General features: G+C 42.3%; 1 protein-coding gene and 1 pseudogene across 10 annotated transcripts in view; both read left to right on the top strand.

Moving 5' to 3' along the window:
• The window catches only part of LOC140560885 (plakophilin-4-like), a 155,881-nt gene that overhangs the window by 44,437 nt on the left and 85,842 nt on the right, over positions 1-25,602 (top strand). The gene's annotated exons all lie outside the window — the stretch shown is intronic.
• On the top strand, positions 10,506-10,636 carry LOC140561521 (U1 spliceosomal RNA; annotated as a pseudogene).

Below are 25,602 nucleotides of genomic sequence, written 5' to 3'. Positions count from 1 at the left end.
ACCCCTGAAGCAGAAAAGGTTAAGTGCCTTGTTCAAAGTTGCAACAGTGGCAGCTCCGCCAACCTGGGTATCGAACCCACAACCCAGTGATCCATAACCCAGCACTTGCCAGTCGAATTGTCTCCTAGTATATAACCCAGCTTAAAAGACCAGGGTCAGAGTACAGTGTCAGTCATGCTACAGCTCCCCTGAATTAGAGAGAGACTTGCTCAAGGGCACAACAGTGGCAGCTTAGTCAACCTGGGTATCGAACACACAACTTTGCGATCAATAACCCAGCTGTCTACCTACTGCCAGTAGAATTGTTCTCTTCATATATATTCCAGCTAAGAAAGCCAGTGACGGAGCACAATGTGAGCCATGCTATAGCACCCCAGGGCTCAACAGTGCAAGTTTAGACAACAGAAGTGTTCGCATTAAGGTAACGAGTAATGCCTTAGCCGACAGCTGCTGAGCACACAGTGAGCTGCCTGGCTAAACTGTGCACTATATAATTGCCTTATCCTGTTTAGCTGGAACTTTGGACTTGTGACCTGTGACCCTTTGTTGCCTGTTTAAGCCCATGCCATTAGCCTTCACTAGCATACACGCAATCGCATGGAAAATGTCCTGCAGGTCAGGGGTCAGGTCAGAGGTTAGTGTTCTTATCTGTGTTTAGCAGGGGGTCTACAGAGACGCGTCCAGCCCTCGAACACACACACACACACACACACACACACACACACATAGTGCTAAACAGTAGTAATGATATTCAAAAAATCAGACGATAAATTTGAATCAGTTCATTCATTAATTCATATAAATGAATCCATGTTTCCAGATGTTCTGATACATCTTAGAAAATTGGTTCTAAAAGAAATCTTACACAGAAACCTACTATTTGAAAAATAGAAAATCATTTAAGAGCTCTTTGATAAGGATCTCAGTGAAGCTGAAGCAGAATGAGATCCTCTTCCTTACAAATACACCGAAATCAGGGCTGCCAACTGGGGTGGCTCGGTGAGGATATGCTTTCCTTCACTGCCGAAGTAGAGTGTGTTTAATCAGTGAAGTCCGGAGCAGCAGCTGTAGGCAACTTTATCAGTTGTCAAATTCATCCGGAGCTTGTTTTTCAGGGGAACAGGGGGTCGTTAATAATGTGTGGGACATGGTAAGTATGCAGTGGGAGCGTGAGAATAGCACAGATTAGTCTTACACCCCAAAATGGGACCAGCATAACACTGCTGTTGGGTCAAAATCTTGCACATTTTAAGTAGTGACTTTAATGGCAGATGGGAAGATAAAAAGTGTCTAGACTTTTTTTTGAGTTTTAATTTTAAAACCCATTATTCAGTGTCTACTATAAATGATCCACTATCTACTATAAATGAATCTGTATGTACAATAACTGATTTACTGTGTATTATAAATTATTAACTTCTACAACTACTTTTAATATCTATTCTAAACAATCCTGTATGTAGTATTACTGATTGTAATAACTATTATAAATGGTTCAGTATCTGCTAAGATTTGGTATCTGCTATAACTAATTTATTGTCTATTATACATTAATTAATTACCTACTGTAAATATAATTAATTATCTGTTAAATGAAAAATGGTTCAGTATCAACAATAACTGATTCAGTATTTAATAACTGATTCAGTATCTATTATAAATGACGCATGCCTACACTACTTAAAATGGTCTCACAAGGGAAAAGTGTGTGTGTGTGTGTGTGTGTGTGTGTGTGTGTGTGTGTGTGTGTGTGTGTGTGTGTGTGTGTGTGTGTGTGTGTGTTACTACAGCAGCAGAACCTCCCGCACACATGTTGATCAGATTCTTTCAAACAGCTGCACTGCACCTTACTGTTACTGGTGGTCACCAGTGGTGGTCAAGGAAACCATGTGTCTCTCTGTTCTTTTCCCCTATTGTGTGTGTGTGTGTGTGGGCAGGGCAGTGCTTACTCGCACTGAGCAGTGAAAATGCTCAGCTAGCTCAGAAAGCCTCCCATACACCGGGATTTACTCTGAAATACTGTACTTCACTATTCGGAAGGGTGATCCAACATCCTGACCTCACCAGCACTCCGATATCTAGTGCCTTTCCTGGACAGTAGAGACAGCTACTCCTTTTGGAAAGCTTTTGGAAATAAAAAATAATGAATGTGCAGGTGGGTGGTGCTCTCTTTTCCTCCTTACAGTGAAGGTCATCAGTTTAGGAGTGTGTTTAATCGGTGAAGACCAGAGCAGCAGCTAGAGGAAACCTTACCAGTTGTCAAATACATCCAGAGCTTGTTTTCGAGGGGAACAAGGGGTCAGTAACAGCGTGCGGGACATGTTGAGTGTGACGTGAGAGTGGAATTATACGAGCACTCCTCGAGCAAACTAAGCAACGCATTACACCTTAAACCAGCACGTCCTTCTGAACACAGCCTGAAGAATCCCCTGTGAAGTGCTGGTGGTGGTACAGTCCTGTGATGGCCAGCACATGTAGCCCTGGTCATTTAGTCTGTGTGAGTGAGTCACCGCCCCCCAAAACAGGCTCCTCTGTGGTCAGTGTGTTTGGAAAAGCAGGACAGTGTGTGCGGGCCTGTGGGAAGCTGTCGTAAAGTTCAGAGCTGTGTGTGAGTGTGTTCTCCCCCCCCCCACCTCTTCTGCCCCCCTTTCATTAAAAAAATCTCTCTCTCTCTCTCTCTCTCTCTCTCTCTCTCTCTCTCTCTCTCTCTCTCTCTCTCTCGATCTCGACAGCAGAGTGTGTGACCCATGCATTATTAGGTAGAAACAGCAGAAATGAAAGCAGCGTCCTTGAAGACGCATCTGTGAACAGTAACTATTCAACAGCTCCTAATGTCTCTCACTCTCGCGCTCGACTGAATGTTTTCAAAGCTGAGTTTCTCTCTTAGAGAGAGAGTGTGTGTGTGTGTGTGTGTGTGTGTGTGTCTGTGTGTTTCACTGTGTGCCATTCTATGGACCAGCTGGTGACTAAGGCAGTGACCTTGCTGGTTAGGGTAAAAGTTTTGCCTCTTGCTGCTATTTTCATTCTTTCTTTCTGTCTCTCTCTTTCTCTCACGCTCTCTTCTCATATACAGCACTGTGCCGAGGTTTTAGATCTGTGATCACATCATTTAAAAGCATTTATCTCAGCAAAAAGAGTTTAGAGTTTACTTTGAAAAAACATCAAGAGCTTCTCATTCTGAAGAAAGTAGTGAGATCTTGTCGATGAGCTAGTCTGAAGAACAGAGCTCGGTTCCTCCAGGTTTCTCTTGGACGCCCCCCAGTCCAGCCAGCACAGTGTGGAGGATGTGTTCAACTCCATCAGCAGCAGCAGCAGCAGCTCACCTGATTTACCATCATTAACCACTGATTTACCACCAAACCAGGTGTTGGAGAAGAACTCCAGTTAACACCGTCCCGATCCAGGCACATTTTAATGGATCTAGAATCTGCTATTTTAATCTCAATCCAGTTCCCAGTCTTTATTTTAACCATAGTGTTTAGCGCGCCATCTGGTGGCCTCAAAATGCCATTAACGGACATTGTTGCCCAGCTGGAAGCAGTATGGACGTTCTCAGAAGGTAAATAAAGGAGTTTAGAGTCAGCAGTTTGAAGCTATTTTACAGTGGAACCTGAAAACAGACCATAATATCTGACCCTTTATAAAACTCTCGCTGAAATGCCCGGTTTTACCAGCGGGAGAACCGGAGGACAGCTCGCCTTTCTCTGTTTATCAGAACATGCTAACACACACACACACACATGCTCTACAGAAACCCTGACCACACACAGCACATTCACCCATTATAAACCAGTTATTACATATTAGTAGACCAACAACAGACATCAGTCCAGAGTGTGTACCACTACACACACATGTGCATGCACACACACACACACACACACACACACACACACACACACACACACAGGGAGTGATTTGACTGCAGTGTTTTAAAGGAGCTGGGAGCTGATTGGTCAGTCTAATTTTCACAGGTGCCTGAAACTTTTGCTCAGTACTGTATATAAAACAGAAAGCTGCTTCCTCTGAAGGCTGTGTTCTTGTCTCTTGTTATTGTACTTTGCTGAAGGCTCTTCCCATGGTCTCCCCTGGCTGTCGTGTGTGTGTGTGTGTGTGTGTGTGTGTGTGTGTGTGTGTGTGTGTGTGTGTGTGAGCGAGCGGATGAAAGTGTGAAGGGTTGCGTTTACACTGGCAGCAGCGGCTCCGCTGGTCCAGGTCAGATTGGCTCTGTAATTGCGGCTAAGTGAAGGTTCAGCTGCCTTCTGAACGGCTCTTATCTCCCTCACGCTCTCCGGTCTGTGTCAGTCCCACAGCCTGCTGGGAGATTCTCTAACCAATAGGGGCCCCAGCCTCAGTGAGGAGTGGGGGAAAACACACACACTGCAACATTGAATTGTGGGACAGAAAAAAAACAACAATTTATACATATATTTTTAATACGTTACAGTGCAGGCACTGCCTAGAAACTTCTCTGTCCGCCTTATCGTCATGCTACAGGTGTGTCCTGGTCTTTATTGAGGATTGCTCAATGCATCAGCTGGCTGATATTAAGGCCCTGTGACCCAAATCCAAAAAATGACCAATAAAGACACAATTCTATCCATGGCTCTCATTTGAGGATCCGTGGTTCTTGATCATGTTCTTGGAGTTTTTCCTTTGAGCCTTGGTGTTGCTCTCAGTGGTTTATCATCATGGTCTTAGGGCGATTTCCCTCTTGAGAATTGGCTCCTCTCCATGGTTCTTCCTCATGGTCTTAGGGAGCTTTTTGTTTTTGGGTTCTCTCAGAGGTTCTATCCTAAGCTCTCGGGGACTATGAGTCTTGGTTTCTCTCAGGGAGATTTCCTTTTGAATCTTGGATCATCTCACTGGATCTTCCTGATGCTCTTGAAGTTTTTTCCTGCCATGATCATAGTCCATGGTACTCGTTATAGGCCGGGACCTTCTGAAAGCTGCTTTGGGGCAAAAAAGAAAAAATTTGTACTGATAAATCTCTCTTAGTTATATGCAGAACATAATCACACAGATTCTCTCAGATATCTTGCAGAAATGTTGGTAAAAGTGCCCACAGTCACTGGCATGCCCTGGTTGGAATGCCTCAAGTTCATAAGCATATGGTGCTCGATTAGTTTCACAGGAAACAGGTCTGTAATGTGCTCTGCAGTGGAACTGACTGACTACATTGAAAGGTTAGCCTGTCAAATTGCCCCCAATACCCCAGACTAAAAGACCCAGTGCCATCCCAATTAGCAGAGTCTGTTGTTCTCTTGGTGTCTCCTCACGACTGCTATTATCAAGATTAGGCAATTACAGAGGGTCATTCACTTCGGTTATTATTCTAAGGTTCTCAAAACTACAGGTATTGATTACAAACTTGTTGGTCATCTCGCAAATCCAAATAGTCCATCTCCAGGTAAAGCTAATATTGGTCCGGAAAGGAATCTTGGTCATTGACTGTTGTTGTTAAGGTGTGTTAAATCAGGGAGTTTACTAAACTCTGAAGTGCTACTGACCTCCGCTACTGTAGTCTGACATGTGTGGTATATGTAGCGAGAAGCAATGGGGCAGTATTAGCCACCCACCCATTTGCCCACCTCATTTTCTCACATAATACAGACCCGCGGGCCGCCTGTGTGTTTCCTGCTGTGGGGAGAGAAATACGGCCTCTGCATGCTGTGGCTAACCCTTCCCAAAGCGGCCTGCTATTGATCTCTCCATGCGGCAGTGTGTTCCCGCGCGCTGGATGAATTGTAGCACGGCTGTGATTGCACTGCCTGCAGTGCAGCTAGTCTTTTCTTCGGGAGAGGCGCAGATTGCTTTTGTGTTGATTTCTCGCGGCAGGCGACAGTATCATCATCGTCATCATTGACGACTGATAATAGGCCTAGAGCGCGACGGAGAAGCAGCAGCACCGAGCAGCGCGGAGGAAGGCATGCGACACAGGTTTTGCTGTGCTGTTTAAATGTTACTGCTTAATGTAATTACATCATTAATAACATTTTACACATCACACATACTGTTCAAATAGAGGTGTACAGTGTTACTGCATCATTAATTACATCTTACACATTGCAGGTACTGTTTAAATGTAATTGCACAATGTAATTAGATACAAATTACATTTTAAACATCGCATATACTGTTTAAATGTAATTGCACAATGTAAGTAGATACTAATTGCATTTTAAACTTTACAAATACTGTTTAAATGTAATTGCACGATGTAATTAGATATTAATTACATTTAAAAAATTGCAAATACTGTTTAAATGTAATTGTGCAATGCAATTAGATACAAATTACATTTTGAACATCGCATATACTGTTTAAATGTAATTGCACAATGTAAGTAGATACTAATTGCATTTTAAACTTTACAAATACTGTTTAAATGTAATTGCACGATGTAATTAGATATTAATTACATTAAAAAAATTGCAAATACTGTTTAAATGTAATTGCACAAAGTAATTAGATTCAAATTCCATTTTAAACATCGCATATACTGTTTAAATATAATTGCACAATGTAAGTAGATACTAATTGCATTTTAAACTTTACAAATACTGTTTAAATGTAATTGCACGATGTAATTAGATATTAATTACATTTAAAAAATTGCAAATACTGTTTAAATGTAATTGTGCAATGCAATTAGATACAAATTACATTTTGAACATCGCATATACTGTTTAAATGTAATTGCACAATGTAAGTAGATACTAATTGCATTTTAAACTTTACAAATACTGTTTAAATGTAATTGCACGATGTAATTAGATATTAATTACATTAAAAAAATTGCAAATACTGTTTAAATGTAATTGCACAAAGTAATTAGATTCAAATTCCATTTTAAACATCGCATATACTGTTTAAATATAATTGCACAATGTAAGTAGATACTAATTGCATTTTAAACTTTACAAATACTGTTTAAATGTAATTGCACAATGTAATTAGATACAAATTACATTTTGAAAATCGCATATACTGTTTAAATGTAATTGCACAATGTAAGTAGATACTAATTGCATTTTAAACTTTACAAATACTGTTTAAATGTAATTGCACGATGTAATTAGATATTAATTACATTTAAAAAATTGCAAATACTGTTTAAATGTAATTGCACAATGTAATTAGATACAAATTCCATTTTAAACATCGCATATACTGTTTGCATGTAATTGCACAATGTAACCATCATTAGTTTACACGTGACAAATACTACTAGAATGTACTTGCACAATACATTTAGATAATTACATTTTACACATTGCAAATACTGTTTACATGTAATTGCACAATTTAATTAGATAGTTGCATTTTACACATTACAAATACTAATTAAATGTACTTTTATAATGGTATTAGATTTTGCACATTACAAATATCATCTAGTTACACAATGTACTTATCATTTGTTATCTTATAGTAGTAGTGCTTGTTGAATGGGTTTCCATCAATGGCTACGACTGGTTTTAGGCACATTTAGCAGACTGGGTCATCCAGGTTTGTTTGCTCTGTCATTTGGAATGGCTTGCTAAACTCAAAGCTACCGCAGGCCATTTGTTTCACAGCGTGACATCACCCCCCCTCCACACACACACACACACACACACACACACACACACACACACACCCTGAGGCCCTCTGAAGTGCACATGGGGGATTAAGCTTATTTGGCCGTCTACTAGTTAGACACAGAACAGAGATTTGACGCATCAGACAGGTTGGTGTTTTTGAAATGCCGCCCCTCATTCGGGAATTGGGAGTTAAATCAGGGTGAGGGAGAGCATGGGAGAGAGAGCGAGACGTGATGACCGGTAAAGGGGACAGAAGAAGAGGACTGAATGAAGAGAGAGGATCAAATCTGTCTAAGATTAAACAGTCACTGATGAGAGACACAGATTACTGCTTCATGTGTTATAGATCATCTCTCTTTCTCTTTCTCGGAAGTTTCATTGAGCAGCAAGTTGACAGCTTCTTTAATAGCATTTTAATGATCCGGCAGAAGCCCTGCTCTCTTTCTTAATGCTGGAGAGAATCATCTCTGGCCTGTCCCATCTAATCTCATCTCCTCCGCTCCCTCGCTCGCTCTCTGCAGTTTCTCGTTTGCTGTGTCACTTTGCCGAGCAGGGGGGGTGAGAGCTGCCTCTGCTGCAGTGGACGGTGTTCGCCTGTTTCTGTTTGGCCTGGGTCTGGGTTTCAGCTGTATGTGGAAGACCGAAAGGATTTTACAACTTCAGGGGGCTTCAGTCAAGTGCAGAATCCAGTTTCAGGAAGACCCAAAGGACCACTCAGAGTCCCGCTCAGAGTCCCGCTCCAGATCAGTTATGATTTTACAGACTTGTATTAGATTGAGTGACCTCTAGATACTGTTTCATAGACCAAGCACTGGACCTGGCCAGTCGTTTTTACAGGACATTCTTCTGCACTTTCTTCCTGTGTTTATTTATAATGATAATAATAATAATAATAATAAAAAGAAACATGTGGCACAAATATGTTCCAAGTGGCACAGCTGACTGTGATCTAAGGGAAACTAACTGGCCTCGATAATACACACACACACACACACACACACACACACACACACACACACACACTGTATATATATATATATATGTGTGTGTGTGTGTGTGTGTATTAGCGAGGCAAGTTATGTATGTGTGTGTGATATATTTCAGTTTTTATTTATTATATTTTATATTACTTAGTTTTTGATTGACCATGATATTTTTAGTTCGTTAGATGGTTTTGATGACCATTGTTCTTTTTTTGTCCTCAGACATAAGGTCCAGGGACCTAAAGTGGTACAAAGGTCCGGGTGTTCTAAAACTTTTGACAGGTAGTGTCTGTTATTCCTTCCTACTATAAGCTTCTATATCCTCAGATATCCTTTACTATAATACAGTCACAGTTACTCCACAACTCTCAAGTTCCAAGTTCACAGCTGCTCAAGCAGGGGCTTCTCCCAGCCAGCCTGGCGATTCACTCAGTGAGATGTGGCTGGATGCTACTGGGTCAGAGTAGGTTTGCTGGAGAAGGCAGTTCTGCGCTGGGGTTTGCTGGAGGATCACATTTGGCTCCTGGGTCTTATGTTGTATTGCCTATTGTAGATTGGTTTTAAGCTTTTCTTTATTTTTCTGTGAAGCATGCTTTTGCATATATAATGTGTGTGTGTGTGTGTGTGTGTTTCATCTGCAGTTTGAGTGGGGTTTGTGGAGGGCTTTTGGATCGGATTAAGACAATATGGAGGGCTGTGGGACAGATCAGGGGCTTTGCTGTGTGTGCGGGATTATAAACCCTGGAGTCGTGGTTCTGATGGTGGAACCAGTCCAGTGGGCTGTGCTCTCAGGTTCAGTGTCATAACTGTTCTGCCAAGAACCTGTGAGCTTTTACACCTCTCTCACACGTACACCTGCGCACAAACACACACACACACACACACACACACACACAAAATCAAAGGCTTTTCATTGGCATGACTTTAAGGCCAGCGTAAATCAAAAATCCTAGCACCCATTTCTGCATGAAACACTGGGGGTTGTCTGGGGGGGTCTAGTTTTCTCAGTGTGTGTCTGTGTGGTGGTTATGGTGGGTGAAACAAGCAATTTGTCTTTAAGGGATTGAAATCATGCTTAATGTGATCAGGAATATGAGGTAACAGGTCTGAGTGACTTTGCTTTGACTCCACTGTGAATGAAAGCTTTAGGAATTGTGGGCTGATGCAGCTCTCCAGTGATGGTTCTTTCTTAGATACTTGCACATTTATAAAATGCTGGCATTAGAAGTTAGAAATGCAGTGATTTTAGGGCAGTGGAGTCACGTAAATATTCTGCTCTTCAGGGGTTGAATAAATACATCATTCTGGTATCAGAAGATGAGGGCTTATTATGCAGCACTGCTGTAAAATATGAATGCAAGTGTATATTATCCAGAGACAGGATAAACCACACCGTAGTCCTCTACCACAGAACTGTGTAAACATGTGAATGTTAGAAACATGCGGTTGTGGTGGTTATAGTACTTGTAGTTAACGTGGTTGTATTTAGTGATGGTTGTAGTTGCTGTGGCTGTATTTTGTTGTAGTCGTGGTGGTCCTTGTGGTTGAAGTCATGGAGGGGGTTGTAGTTGCGGTTGTTGAGGTTATAGATGTAGGGTTGTCTTTTGTGCTGGTTGAATTTGGTTGTAGCTGTGGTGGTTGTTGTGGTTGTATGATGTGATTTGTTGTGCTTGTGGCTGTGAAGGATGTCGAGGTATGGTTGTTGGTACGTGGTTCTGCAGTTACTGTGGCTGTAGTTGTGGTTGTTGCTATGATTGTATTTGGCTGCGGTTGTAGTTGCTGTGGTTGTATTTTGTTGTGGTGGTGGCTATGGTGGTATTTTGTTGTGGCTTTAGTTGCTGTGCCTGTATTAGGCTGCATTTTGTCTGGGCTGTAGTTGCTGTGGTTGTAGTTGCTGTGGCTGCATTTTGTCTGGGCTGTAGTTGCTGTGGTTGCCATACTTACCTAGCAGGGGAGATACCATGATCATTGCACTCCGGCTGTGCTGACCCCTGCCAATTCCCCAAATGTGGGAATCTCGACTGCATAATTTCTGGTAGTGGGGGACTGCGTTCGCACTCTCCCCTGATTTTTCATAGGGGCAGTGGTGGCTCAGCGGTTAGAGCGCCGGGCTATTGATAACAGGGTTGTGGGTTTGATTCCCAGGCTTGGCAAGCTGCCACTGTTGGGCAGCTTGCCAAGCTTGCCTTTACCCCCTCTGCTGGAGCGCTGGAGCGCCGGGTGCCTGAGTTGGCTGTGTGTACTCATTGCCCCTAGTTCACTAGTGTGTGTTCACTACCACAGATGGGTTAAATGCAGAGGACACATGTCATACGGTGACAAATACATGCACCTTTACCTTTGTATAACGTTGTGGTGGTTAGTTGTGGCCGCTGTATTATGTGGTGTTGGTCGTCGTTGTGGTGATTATGGTTGTATTTGGTGGTTGTTGCCTTTTTTGTTGAGCGTTGTAAGAAGTAGTCGAGCTGTTTGCACTTATTTTTAGCTTGTCTCGCAGACAGAGCTTATCATGGTAACGTCTGTTCCATAAGACAGCATTGCACCAGGATTCACTTTTATACCTCTCATCCCTACACCCACACTCTGGATATGACATGACTCCATCTATGCGAGCTGATGTGCTATCTGCAGTCACGAATGTCATCAGGAATCAGAGTTTACCCTCCATTCTCCAGACCTATAATCTAAGTGTTCTGTAATAATTCCTGAAAATCTCTTACCAGAAAAAAAGGCACAAAAGCCATCGCTCTCTGTGCCGCATTGCCTGAACCCATCTGGAAACTGTCATGTCTTTGTGCTTGTCCTTCATGTCTACTGTTCGTGAAAGATTATCCAGTGGTTGTCATTCAGTGTTTGTGTCACACCGGTTAAAGTAGGCTTTCCTCTCACACACTATCTCTCTCACTCTCTCACTCTCTCTCTTTAGATTTTCTCATCTTCTCTCGCAGGGTGTAGATGTGAGAGCGCTGTTGTCCCCGCTGGGATTCCTCCAGTGTGTAGCTGTGATTAAGTTGCAGCTTGGGGCTGCCATCGTTCCTCTCGCACGCCTGGAGCCTACACGAGTAATCTGTGCTAAATGCCTTCCAGAAAGAGGGCGAGAAAGCGAGAGAGAGGTTTGTTTTTATACTTTGTCAGGACGTGAGGTCATGCATGTGTCAGATAAATATATCTGCGTTGTTAAACTGTCCATTGTTCATGTGTCAAAGGCCTCTTCTCCACTTCAGGGAGGCTGCACCGCACCGCACCATACCGCACCGCACCATACCGTACCATTCCATGCCAGTGCGGACCCGTAACACCAGTAATGGTGTTATAGTGTTATGGCTCACACCTCATCTCCTAATTATTATGCGACCGTATGACTACTGTAGCTAACTAACCTCGCTAACTCACTGAAGCCGTAATTCGCCGTTAGCATCGTCTCATCTGCTTGCAGAAATCACATTCCTCTCAAACCATAGGATGAACAGCTGTAGGATGAACAGCTGTAGGATGAACAGCTGTAGGATGAACAGTCTGATGCGAGTGTGTGACTACTTCAGCATGCAGTTAGCACTAAGCTATATACGGATAGCTATAGCCGTGGTCCTGGCATAAAAGATGATATAGAGTCACAGGCTGTTTTAAAAACAGAAACCTTTTAAAACAGAAACCCTGCAATGCACGTTTAATAGCAATGCTAGTTTCCACAAACTAGCATTTTCTTGTACTTATCAGACACAGTTTCTGCTGTTCCAAGTAGGAAATGTCAACTGGAAGGCCTTCACAAGTAGGATTTCCTGCTTGGAAAGTCAGGATGGCCTCAGTTCCAAATCCAAGATGTTCCAAATCCAAGATGGTCACACCATACATTAGCATTAATCAATGAATCAAAGTAGCAGTATATTAGCACTTCTACCTTTTTAAGTCTCATTAAATCAGCCGTAGACAGTGCTGTCCAGCTTCTGTCTGTGTTTGACGTGTTTCTATGATTTTTTGGATGTGCAAAAAACAGTATGCGTCATCAACTGGTATCGCTAACGGGGCTCATCTGGGATGATGCTAACAATGCTAACAATGTTGACCTGGGACATAAAAGTGTGATATATTTTGTTTGAATTTGCCATAAAACACAGATAAAGAATTGGCAAACCAGTTAAACCCAGAAGTCTTTTGTTTTTTGAAATGCTGTACCAGTTATCGGAATGTTTAACTGGCACACGGTCAGCTTGGATGTGGCGTCATTCCCAGCTCCGATAGCCGACTTGAGATCATGTGTATCGCGATAAATATTGTGTATTTCAAAAGTGTTGTGATATTTTTATCATAATGCCCACCCATTGCTGGTCAGCTAGAGTTAGCTTGTAGTCTTGCACCGATACCCACTTGCTTCCCTGACTTTTGCTTTATTGCCGGGTTTAAGCTCTTTTTCTGCGGACACTGGAAGAGCCTGGTTTACATAGCAAACGATATTCCCATAACTAGCAGATACCACGTAGGGCTTAATACATCAGTAGCAACAGATTCTCAAAGACTACTATTCATATACTCTTCTATACTGAATACATATATCTGCTGCAGTTTTTCCATTCAAACCAGTGTAATTACACAGTTTATAATGAAGCATGCAGTTGAGTGATGTTTTCTAAGCAGTGCCGATATCCTCAATATGCTTAAAAGGTAAAAAAAAGGTAAAGGTGCATGTATTTGTCACTGTATAGTGTACACTGTACAGCGAAATGTGTCCTCTGTATTTAACCCATCTGTGGTAGTGAACACACACACACACACACACACACACACACACACACACACACACACACTAGTGAACTAGGGGTAGTGAGTACACACACACCCAGAGCGGTGGGCAGCCAACTCCAGCACCCAGGGAGCAGAGAAGGTAAAGGGCCTTGCTCAAGGGCCCAACAGTGGCAGCTTGCCGAGCCCGGGAATCGAACCCACAACCCTGTTATTGATAGCCCGGCGCTCTAACCAAGTCTAACTGAGCCACCACTGCCCCTTAAAAGAAAAGCAAGATCAGAAAAGTTTATCTAGATACAGTAAAATATCATGTTGGCCAGCCCTAATATCATGTCATTTATCAGCATTTCCATGGGTCTATACTTTGTGATATTGTGATGCAAAAATGGAGATACAAGGTTTTGTGTGACACTAACTATATATATATATATATATATATATGTATATGTATATATATGTATATGTACATACACACACACATATATATATATACACACAGTGAGTATATGTGTGGGTATGTATGTATGTATGTATATCCTTTTTAAAAGGGTCTTGAACACCCACCCACTCAGGGTAGAAAGGTTAGACAGCAGGGCCGGCTCAGTTCGACTGGATAAACTGCTTTTTAAGACCGGAACAGACTCTGCTTATAAATTATGAGATTACAGTCCAAATTGATGATGAAGGATGTGTGTATATGTATTATATTTTAGCTCAAGAGCAGCTCAAGACACTAAATATGTATAAATAAGTACTTCACCCGTCTCCTTCATTCATTCTGAAGATCTTTAATTCAGTTAATCCAGTCTTTCTTTCTCAGGATCATTTGGACATTTGAGGGTTTGAGTTTGTCTTCAGCTTTCTTCAAGTCAGAAGTGCTCAGATATGCTCCTGGCAATCTTTCACCTGCTCACACTTTCCTCTAAATATTCAGCTGCTCCTGAAGACCGGCTCATCGGCTGGCTCAGGAGCTTGGTTCGATGCGGAATTAAACTCTGCACTCCTGCAGGATAGATCACCAAGAACAAGGTTGGGCAGCTCAGCTTTCAGGCCTTTTATCTTCGGCCTCTGCTTCAGGTGGTGATCAATGCCTCCATGAATTGAGTTTGAACATCATACATTTTGTCCAAAACTGCTCATTAATGCCGAACATTAACGCCGCAATTAATCACACTGATCGAATCATAAGAGTCAATACTGAGGCTTTTTCCTGAATATGTAGGGGGCATATGAGTAGGGCTGTCCACTCTGAGCCAATAAGTCGACTGATCGGTTGTAGTAATGGTCTGGGTTGTCCAGTATGCAGCGCAGTCTTGGGCATCTAAGAATGTAAGAGAGTAAAGCTATTTATCTTGGCAGAAAGCATTCTAATGTTATAATTAACAAACCAATGAATAAGCAGCCCTTTATTTCTGAGTGTGTTTAGCTTAACCATACGCAAAGCTCTCCTGGAGGAAGGCCATCTAACACCTAGGTTATCTACTCAGTCCCTTATCAAAGCCAGCCAGGTGAGCTGCAGGTGCAACTGAATAAATACATACAGTGTCTGGAGTTCACAGTCTGGAGAAGTCAGCACCCAGACCTTTATTTTTTAACCGTGCTCTTCTGAACATTATACCCATAACATGACTGAGCACTGGATATGTAGGTAGGCAGTAAACTATAAACACCAGGTAGACGAACATTGACAAATATAATGCGCTACCAAATGTCCCATGCACGAGTTCCACCCAGGAAGCTTACGCTGTAAGCTATTACATTTGCACTGTACTGTAGTGAATATACAAGTAGGGACCAGCATGCAAGCTTGCATATTCTCTGCACTTTCGTTTTGACCAATGACTGTAGAAAACATGGACACCATGGTTCCATTATCTGATATTTTCCATAGAAATTAAGCCATGTGTCTACCATGTTGTCAAATTTGCAACCGGAGTCTGTGCAGTAGAGATTAGAGCAGGAGCCAGATTAACCTACTCATTCACTTTTGAGATGCTGCACTGTCCAGGTTTTCTGCAGTCATTAATTTGGACGCTTTTGAGCACTCCAGTATTGCAGGTGGCGCTATAACATGGCAGTATTTTCTGTAACTATTAAAAAAGGACTGCATGCATTAAGTACCGTCTTTTAAGCACTAGCCAATCGCATGAATTGTGCATGAAATGTTTATGGCCGGAGTAAGTGCATCCTTGTGTTCGAAAGGTGAATGAAGCCTTTGCGTGACGTCTGCAGTTGTTCATTTTCTTCGCAATTTCAGTTTCTCGGTCATTTTATTTGTCGAACCCAGATAAAGACTCATTCATGCTGTCTTTACATATAAAAAAAATAAGACGTCCACTTATTTATTTATTTATATATATATATATATATATATATATATATATATATATATATATATATATATATATATATACACACAATATAAAAGTCACCACCTACGTACTACTTTGCGTCCTTTATGTTGGATGTTTGATAAGCAGTATTTCCACTAGAGGGCAGTTCAGAGTGAAACGGCTGTAAACGATGTAAAGCACTTTCCATAAGTTCTTTCTTTGTCGTTCTTTGCTTCTTGTCCATATAGCAGTGTCCATGTTTCCCTAGGCTTTCAGAAAACGCTCACAAATACAGAAGAAATGAACGTAGAGCAGGCAGATGGCGCTGTCCGTGTACGTATTTAAAACTTGGTGTAAATGAGCATTAGCCTTCCTCTCTGCAAGTAGTATACTGAGGCCTAAGGCTTTTGCGCACTGTTCGTCATAAAAACATTGTCGTGATGGTGATGAGGTCACCGTACTTGTAGATGGTATAAATGGCTGTAAATGGTGTAAAACGTTCCACCTTGCGTTTCTTTCGTGCACCTTTGCACTTGTTCACCTTTTCACCTTGTTCTTCACACAGTTGTACAAAGCAAGTGTCGAGCAGTGAAAGCTTGTATGTAAGGTGCACACTAATACTGACCTCTGTGGTCCAGCCTTGTCCAGTGCTATGTGCTGTTTTTTTTTTTTTTTTTTTGTTTTTTTTTGTTTTTTTTTGCTGGGTGGGTGGATTAGCCAATTTTCAGTTGAAGATCAGGCCTTTGGTCAAGCAAGAACATCCAGTATCAGAAACAGCTTTACATATTAGCCCTCAGCGAGAGCTTCAGAGGAACTGTGGAGATAATTTTAAAGCCTCATGTGGACGTCATCCAGGAACATTTCGGCGGGTCTGGTGTGTGAGAGAGATGCTAGGAGGGATTGGAGGTGGTATAATGAGATGGAGACCTGAGGAAATTTGCACCCAAGTAGAAGGTGTTCCTGAAGCCTTGATGTGCTCGAGGACTCGTCTGTCAAAATGGAAGTCTCTGCAGCTTCTTATGGAAGTTTAATGGAATATTCAGTCCTATCAGTGAGGAGCAGTGTCTTCGGGTAATGATTCTTTCCTTCAGAATGCCCTCGCCGTAACGGATGGTGCATGAGGCTTGATTAGATCTCTCTCTCTCTCTCTCTCTCTCTCTCTCCCTCCCTCTCTCTCTCTCTCTCTCTCTCTCTCTCTCTCTCTCTCTCTCTCTCTCTCTCTCTCTCTCAAACTGACTCTTGGTGGGACACGCTTACTGAGAGACTGAAATAGCGCTATTTCGGTGACAAGGCTCATTACCACTTAATGAACAAATATATTTGCATTTGATTTTCAGCTCTCTGAAGGGAAAGCCATCTGCTTGCTTATATAAAACATCCCTGGGAGGCTTCTTAAAACAACCTTTATAGATCCTCAATGACTGCTCTTTCTCTCAGACCCTCTATCCCTCAGTCCTTCTTCCCCCTTCTGCTCATCTCATTAAACTTGCTTTGCGTTTGCGTGGCTTTAGCTCTCAGGCCCAGCGTAAACCGTACGCTAACAGCCAAGCTAATGGATATGGTAAGAAGTCTCTGCCGATTGGTCAGCAATTAAAGAAAATGAGAACATTCTACGTGGGTCATCCACCTGCACCTTCTGTTCAGTTTCTTTGCCGAAATATTGGATCATGCAAACGAAATCCAGGCGCTGTGAAATAGCAGCTATTTTTGCTGTGAAATGCATTTTAAAAGGCTTCATTTGCATTTCAGTAGCGATGGTGTCCTCTGTTTCTAGTTTCTGTGTAAATTCTGCTTCATCCCATGCTGCTCTCTGTTGGAAGCACCGCAGCAGCAGTGACCTTCCCAAATTGTGGTTTAAAACTTTTTGACTTAAAAGTTTGGAGTCACAAGGGCCGATCCACACTAGCGTTTATTTCCAGACCCAGGAGAGCTTCCTCTGAGAGTTTGGTATGTTGAGTCAAGTGTGGAAGATGTTTACGAGCCCAGGAGCTGCCCAGGGGACCGATCTCTGGTCCTTGAATCAGAAATCAGCGGGCTGGGGTTTGCTGCAAGCGGACACATGACTGGATGAAGGGTACATTTACTATGGTATTACTGTGGCTACTATGTTTTTTATGAGAGTGATTGCAGGAGGTCGTCACGTCATTGTTCTTAACTTGGGCCGCAATTTTGCAAGAAATTGACTCCGTTCCGACTTTAAATTGTCCGTCATTTTGATGACGCATGAGTTTGTATACAGATTTTACAGGGGTGCGAAAGTATTTGGACATGAAGCATCTAAGCAAAATGATTGTGGCCAAAACTCTCCCATAGAAATATATTACAATTTGTCCGTAGCAACATTTTAGCAACCACAGCAGCAGCAACCTAGCAGCACCTTAGTAACCAACACCTATACATGGCAACAGCTTAGCAACCGCCTATGCTTTTGCAACCACCTAGGAACACCTTAGGAACTAGCGACTATACCATAGCAACACTTTAGCAACCACATAGCATCATCTTTGCAACCTAAACCTTAGCAACAGCTTAGCAAGCACATAGCAACATCTTAGCGCCACCTCAGCAACCAACATCTATACCATAGCAACACTGTTGAGCTGCACTCTCTAGTTGTGTTGTGTTGTTTTCAGACAGGAATGTCCAGAGAGTCCATGTAAATCTAAAGGCTGCAGACATCATCACATAGACCAACACTGTTAGAAACAGACAAGAGAAGAGAAGAGAAAGGCACTGGTCTTATGGTCAGGGGGGGGTTCGAGTTTTTCAAATCACAGTCTGACTCCAGGCACTTTCCGACACATCAGGGACATATCGAACCCAGCCTCTGCCTCGTATCCAGCCACTGCCTCGTATCCAGCCACTGCGAATCCAGCCACTACCTCTTATACAGCCACTGCCTCTTTTCCAGTCACTTTGAATACAGCCACTGCCTCTTTTCCAGTCACTTTGAATCCAGCCACTACCTCTTATCCAGCCACTGCCTCTTTTCCAGCCACTGCGAATCCAGCCACTGCCTCTTATCCAGCCATTTTGAATCCAGCCACTACCTCTTATACAGCCACTGCGAATCCAGCCACTGCCTCTTATCCAGCCATTGCGAATCCAGCCCCTGCCTGCTTCAGAACCAGGCATTCCGACACGCTCGAAGGAAAGCACCGGGTCCCCAACCCCACTGCACCGGCTGCACCAGCTAACAGACTCCTGTGCCCGCCAATTACGCTCTCTCAGACTCCAGCTGCAGATGGCAAATCTTCATGGCGAGGAACTGCTGAGACATTTGGAGCCCTATTGGCAATACATCTGTACAGGGACTAACCAAGCTGTGTGTGCATTTGCACATCTGTGTGAGCAATGGGTGCAACTCCAAGTAGTTGGATGCATTCATTAGAAGGGGGTGTCCACAAACTTTTTGAACATATAGTGTAGATTGTGCTGGTAGATTATCATGACGCTGGCTGTATTCTGTTTTCAGTCATGGAGTAAAATAGCATGATTTTTTTTTTCTCCCTCCTTTCTCTTTCTCCTGACCTACTGACCATGTGGCTCACTCCCCTCTGGGAGACAAACCAGGGTTTGAAAGCTCCAGGTACGAGCTTCCTTCAGATCTTCACACAGGTGTTTACTTTTTCTCCCAGCTCTGAAGAAGTCTCCCCCCTAAGACACTCAATCACTCATATCTCTCTCTCTCTCTCTCTCTCTCTCTCTCTCTGTCTGTCTGTGTCTCTCTCTCCTGTTTTTTTTTGTTCTGAGATTTTCTCTCTCTCTTTTTTGGGCTCTCAGTTTCTTCCGATCTTTCGTCTTGTAATTTATTCGGTTGTAGGACTCGGAATGCTCTTTTTGAAAAATTCCCCGCTGTGCTAGACTGATATGCTTTGCTCCTTCGTCTGTGTGAGAAATGCGAGCCGTTAGTGTTTTCATGGGGCGCTTTTCTGTCTGCCGGGATGTCTCCTTTGGATTCTCATGCTTTATGGTGATCCACATAATGGTGATAATTATCACTTTATGGTGATAATTATCACAAAACCATAGGGCTCTGATTGTATAGGACTGGAGCTGAGCCGTGCAATCATCTCAACGGCTTCTTAAGGGGTATTATCAGCCTGGGATGATGTAGCCTCGGTTGAATGCATCCTTCTAATAAATTGTCCCTTTGATCCAATAGAGCTGCTCAAATGAGATCACCTGTGGCTCGGGTCAATGACCCTTCCCGTATTGCCCATTAGAGGAGCGTCACAGTGAGTCCGGTGGGGTTTCCTGGCGTAAGATCACAGTTTGTGAAACGAAAAACTGGCGAGGGAGGATTTCTCTGGAAATATTGGGATGGTTTTGGTATCAGCTAAGACTGGCTGCTGCTGCCATCTCTGTGTTAAATACCATTCCCTAGAACTGTGTAGTAGACCTCGCCAGGTGTCCTGTGAGCGCCCGTCTGGAGTGATCAGATTTGATTGGAGTGGACGTTGAAAGGTGTAGCCATTTACACCTGACATTTCCACTTGTCTCGAGTGCATCTCCAGCGTCCAGTTATGATGGGATCACATGACTGGATGAAGGGTACATTTACTATGGTATTACTGTGGCTACTATGTTTTTTATGAGAGTGATTGCAGGAGGATTGCCTCATTTTTTTTGAGATATTGACTCTGTTCCGATGTTTAATTTGTTTTTTATACAGATTTATATAGGTGCAAAAGTATTTGGACACGAAGCATCCAAGCAAAGCTATTGTGGCCAAAACTCTCCCATAGAAATATATTGAAATTTGTCCGTAAACTTTTTAACCAAAAATCCAGACCCTGTCTCTTGTATTCAGGACACATTTTTGGAGCGACAAGAACTAAATTTGGCACAATTGTAAAACCAGTAGCATGGTTTTATGATTTATGCTTTCTGAACCGATCCGGTGTACGCTTTTGGTAGAATTATCATACATTTTTCCACCATTGGAGAGAAGTTTTCTCCTTAGAGGTTTTCAGAAAGGTGACACTGTCACATTCCCACATGTGCAACACCCCAACCCCCCCGTTGCTGTCCAGCACTGTCTGTGCGTGAAAAATGAAGGTTTTGCTCAAAAGTTTTTGCACCCTACATTTAGGCCAAATGTTTGTGGACACAGCTCCATAAGCCAATCACATTTAAATTCCATCATTTAGTTAAATGTTTTTTGACAAAAGTATCAGCACAAAACATATCACATTACACATTTTAGCAACCGCACACCAACAACCTAGCAACACCTTAGTAACCAACCTGCTATACCATATCAACACCTCAGTAACAAACACCTATACATGGCAATAGCTTAGCATCCGCCTATGCTTTTGCAACAACCTAGGAACACCTTAGGAACCAGCGACTATACCATAGCAACACTTTAGCAACCACATAGCATCACCTTTGCATCCAACACCTACAGCTTTGCAACCACCTAGCGACCCTTGGCAACCAACATCTAAACCTTAGCAACAGCTTAGCAAGCACATAGCAACATCTTAGCGCCACCTCAGCAACCAACATCTATACCATAGCAACACTGTCGAGCTGCACTCTCTAGTTGAGTTGTGTTGTTTTCAGACAGGAATGTCCAGAGAGTCCATGTTCATGTAAATCTAAAGGCTGCAGACATCATCACATAGACCAACACCGTTAGAAACAGACAAGAGAAGAGAAGAGAAAGGCACTGGTCTTATGGTCAGGGGTGGTCCAGGCACTGTACCTCAATCGCTCCTGTACTTTAGCACCACCCACTTGTGATTAGATCAGTGATGAAGTATACTGTATTAAATCCAGAACTAAAGACGCACAACAGCAGAAACTTGGAAGAAGCCAGGAAATGAAGGAACTAGAAATGTGAGTGAGAGCAGTCGTATTTTTGTTTCTTATCAAACATTCCAGTGCCATTAAAATATTTGGTGTAATGAGATGACTCATCAGGTTTTTTTTTTTTGTCTAGTCTATGCGCTCAGTGAAAATATCCTGATTCCAGACTTCAGCGAACAAACAGAACAAGCATGCAGTCAAGCCAGAGTGCACAAAAGCTCAGATATCTGAAATATGCAGTTAAAGATTTCAAAAGGAAGAACATAGAGAGTCTATGAACAGTAAGCTAGTGATAAAAAAGGGACATTGTCCTTCTCAAAGCGTGTGTGTGTGTGTGTGTGTGTGTGTGTGTGTGTGTGTGTTTTGTCGGGGCTGGTGCATGGTAAGGTCTGTGCAGTTTTAATTAAGATTGATTAATGAGTACTTCAGCTTACATCTGTTGTTCATCATCATTTGGCCATGAGTGAGGAAATCTCAGAGGTGTGTTCAGGGTCAGCGCTCTTCTGACGCTGGTTTGTCAGACATAGATGAGGAAGGACCTGTGGAGCGCAGAGATTGCCTTGATTTACGGAACATTTACAGGACGTCTCTGAAATTTGGTATTTGGCTGAGGCTTTATTCAGAGTGACTTACATTACCGAGGCAGTGAGTCATGCTACACAGGTTGGCAAGTGCATCGAATTTAGTTATATTGTGTTCAGTTGTGAGTTGGATAAGAATTAGAGTAATTTTTAATGACAATACAGACATCAGGTGATTCCGAAAGGTTCACTTACTTTTTCTAGCCTGCACTGTGGATGCTCAATAAAAGTAAGGATGCATCAAAATGAATATTTTTGTTGGAAAACAAACAAATTAAAACAGTTGGCCAAAGGCCAAATACTGTTAATGCATGTTGTTATTTTTTTCCATAGGTTTTCATTCATTTTGCCACTTTTTTTACCACTGCATAAATGAAATGTCTGCAAACGACCGTTCTTGGGTCATTCTGACACATTAAAATTGTTCCACAGCGCCGACATGTTTGCTGCATTTACTGAGAGCGCCTCACTCGAACACTATTATTAAAAACGTCATTGTTCGGTAGAAATTATTAGTTAGTTCATTCTGTTTTTTCACTAATTCCAATAATTTTGGTTGCCAAATATTTGCTGCAGCCCAAAATAACAATCATGGCCGACACAAGTGTTATAGTTGTTTGTGTTATTAGTTAGATTGTGTTTGTCTGTAATTGCAACTTGAGAAAATGTAGTCTGATCATTGCCTTGGTAATCAATACAGAAATCCTGGTACTTCCTAAGTGTTCACTTTAGGGCTGGGTGATATGGTATAAATACAATATCACAATATTTCACATTTTTACAATACACAATATTTATCACGACACATGTAAGCACAGGCTAAAAACATCAGTAGCCACATTCTTATAAAACTACTATTCTGATACTCTGTACTGAGTACAGTGATTTATAATCATCTGCTGCTCTTTATTTAATCAAATCAGTCCAATTACACTGTTAGTAATGAAACCTGCAGTTGATCAGTGTTTATTAAGCACCAACAATGTCTTCAATATGCTTAGATAAGCACTTTGTGTATCATGATACGATAAAATATTGTCATATTGCCCAGCACTAAATCACTTACTTTTTCTAGCCTGCACTGTGGCTGTTTCCTTAGTGTGTTCAATAGTGCATAGTTCATGCATAACAACAGTTTGTGTGTTATTAGTTTAGCTAGATTGTGTTTCTCTATAATTATGACTTGGAGAACAGTCAGATCACATTTTATTAGTCATTTTATTATTTTATTAGTCAGTGCACAAATCCAGGTCATTCTAAAGGATTCGCTTATTTTTATTATTATTTTATTTGTATTTTTTGCAACTGTAGCCAAAAACATTGCAAATGAGCTGTTTTTGTTCATCGCTAAGTGCAACAAACAAACTTCTTGATGTGACAACTGTCAACGTTTGGTGTAAATTGGGGGTGAATTACATAAATATAATTTTTCAGCTATTCAGGTAAACTAAAGTAGGTCTAATCTAAGATAAACTGGTGTGATTGTTCTCTTTGTAAGCCAGAGAGATTTCTATTCCAGTAAGAGTGTGTCTGGTGGGTGGGGCTGGGGGGTGCGCACTTGGCTAGATAAAGCTTATGTTTGATGTCCAACAAAGCCCATTCAGATCTCATCAGCCCGACACTGTCTGCTGGCCTGGCTGGCTAAATCAAGCTTGGGCAAAGCCCAGGTTTTGCGTTTCCGCTCGAATTAGCTCCACGGCTTTTGATCTTCAGGATCTTCACATGCTTGTGCCTCTAGCCTGCGCTAGCATAACCGCTAGCTTCCCCTGTAAGGAACTTTAACCCAGTGGAACAGCTGTAGCCATTAGCATAGTGATCATGTTTGTGGGCTGCTCGCAATTAGCATATCAATACAGCAACGACAGCTGTTTGTGTCTGGACCTAATGGCACGTTATATTATGACACTACTTAGTGTTTCACTTTACAGAGATTCATTTTATGGCCTAAGGGCTGGCAGTGGCTCAAGGATCTCCGCTGGAATATTTAATGGTCTATAACGGAGACGGTGGTTGAGGGTCAGAACAGAACCGGCTCCCCTATTAGCAGGTCATTATTGTAGAAACAGCGCTGTGCAATGGCGGAGCAATTTTAGAGCCACTGCGCTGCTCATTTTAAGAAGCCATTTCTGCGTATTTCTGTACGTCTACTGGACGTGTGGGTTTGATGTGGACCGTGGGCTAATGTCTAGGGTTGACCTGCAGTGTGGGCACTACTGCACAGAACGTTGATCTGCTCCACTAGATTAGGAGCTATAGCCTTATTCAGTTACACAATCTCAGTAATTAATATTCAATAATAAATATGCACAATACAGCATCTTCTGCTTCTGCTAGATGGGAATTTCAGGATGCCATAGGAACTGCCTAGTATCACCATTGAAACCATCTAGCGACACTATAGCGCCAGTCCAGCAACCACCTGGGGTACCATAGCAACAGCCTAGCCACCATATAGCAATATACACAATAACATAAACAATATCCTGGGATACTAAAGCGATCACCTAGTAACAATATGGGAACCCATAGCAATCACCTAGCACCAACTATAGAAACACCATAGCAACCACCTGGGATACTAAAACAAACATCTATCAATATAATGAAAACCGTCAATCAACACATTAGCAACCACCTAGCAACATTATAGCAACCCATAGCAATCACCTAGCACCAACTACAGAAACACCATAGCAACCTCCTGGGATACTAAAGCAAACATCTATCAATATAATGAAAACCACCTAGTAGCAGCTTCCTAGCGACACTATAGCATCAATCTGGCAACCACCTGGGATACTAAAGCAACAGCCTAGCCACCATATAGCAACACTATAGTAACAACATAACCACCCTCGGTGCTAAAGCAATCTGGGAAAACTGGGAAAACATCAAACAACACGTGAGCAACCACCTAGTAACAATATAGCATCCGCATAGCAACCCCAAAGCAATCACCTAGTAATTTCTGTAGAAAGACCATAACAACCACCTGGGATACCAAAGCAACAGCCTAGCCACCATAGCAACACTATAGAAACAACATAACCACCCTCGGTGCTAAAGCAATCTGGAAAAACTGGGAAAACATCAAGCAACACGTGAGCAACCACCTAGTAACAATATAGCAACCGCATAGCAACCCCAAAGCAATCACCTAGTAATTTCTGTAGAAAGACCATAGCAACCACTTGGCAGCATGATGGAAAACTAATTAGCAAAACTATAGCAACCACTTGGCAACACCATAGCAACCACGTAGCAGCCATTCTGCAACATTCTGTACTATTTTGCCTCATAGTGTTTCACATTTACCTTTCCTTCGTTCAATAAACAGCGTGTTTTACATCAGATCACTCTTAATAATATTAACAGTATTTATGCAGACTCTTTGAAGTTCAGCTGGGATTCCTCTGTCATGCAGGCACAGTTCCTAGCCTCATCCAACAATGTGTGCATTAGTAAGGACCGTCCGGATCTGGATCTGGATCTGATCCCCTTTGTGATCCAACACAGGGGCGTGAGGAGCGTACAGCACCGTGCACTACTGTCTGTGCCT

This window comes from Salminus brasiliensis, chromosome 8 (assembly GCF_030463535.1).
Source record: "Salminus brasiliensis chromosome 8, fSalBra1.hap2, whole genome shotgun sequence".
In the NCBI taxonomy this organism is placed as follows: Eukaryota; Metazoa; Chordata; class Actinopteri; order Characiformes; family Bryconidae; genus Salminus; species Salminus brasiliensis.
The sequence above is the reverse complement of the archived record's forward strand: the minus strand, read 5'-3'. Positions and strand labels throughout refer to the sequence as shown.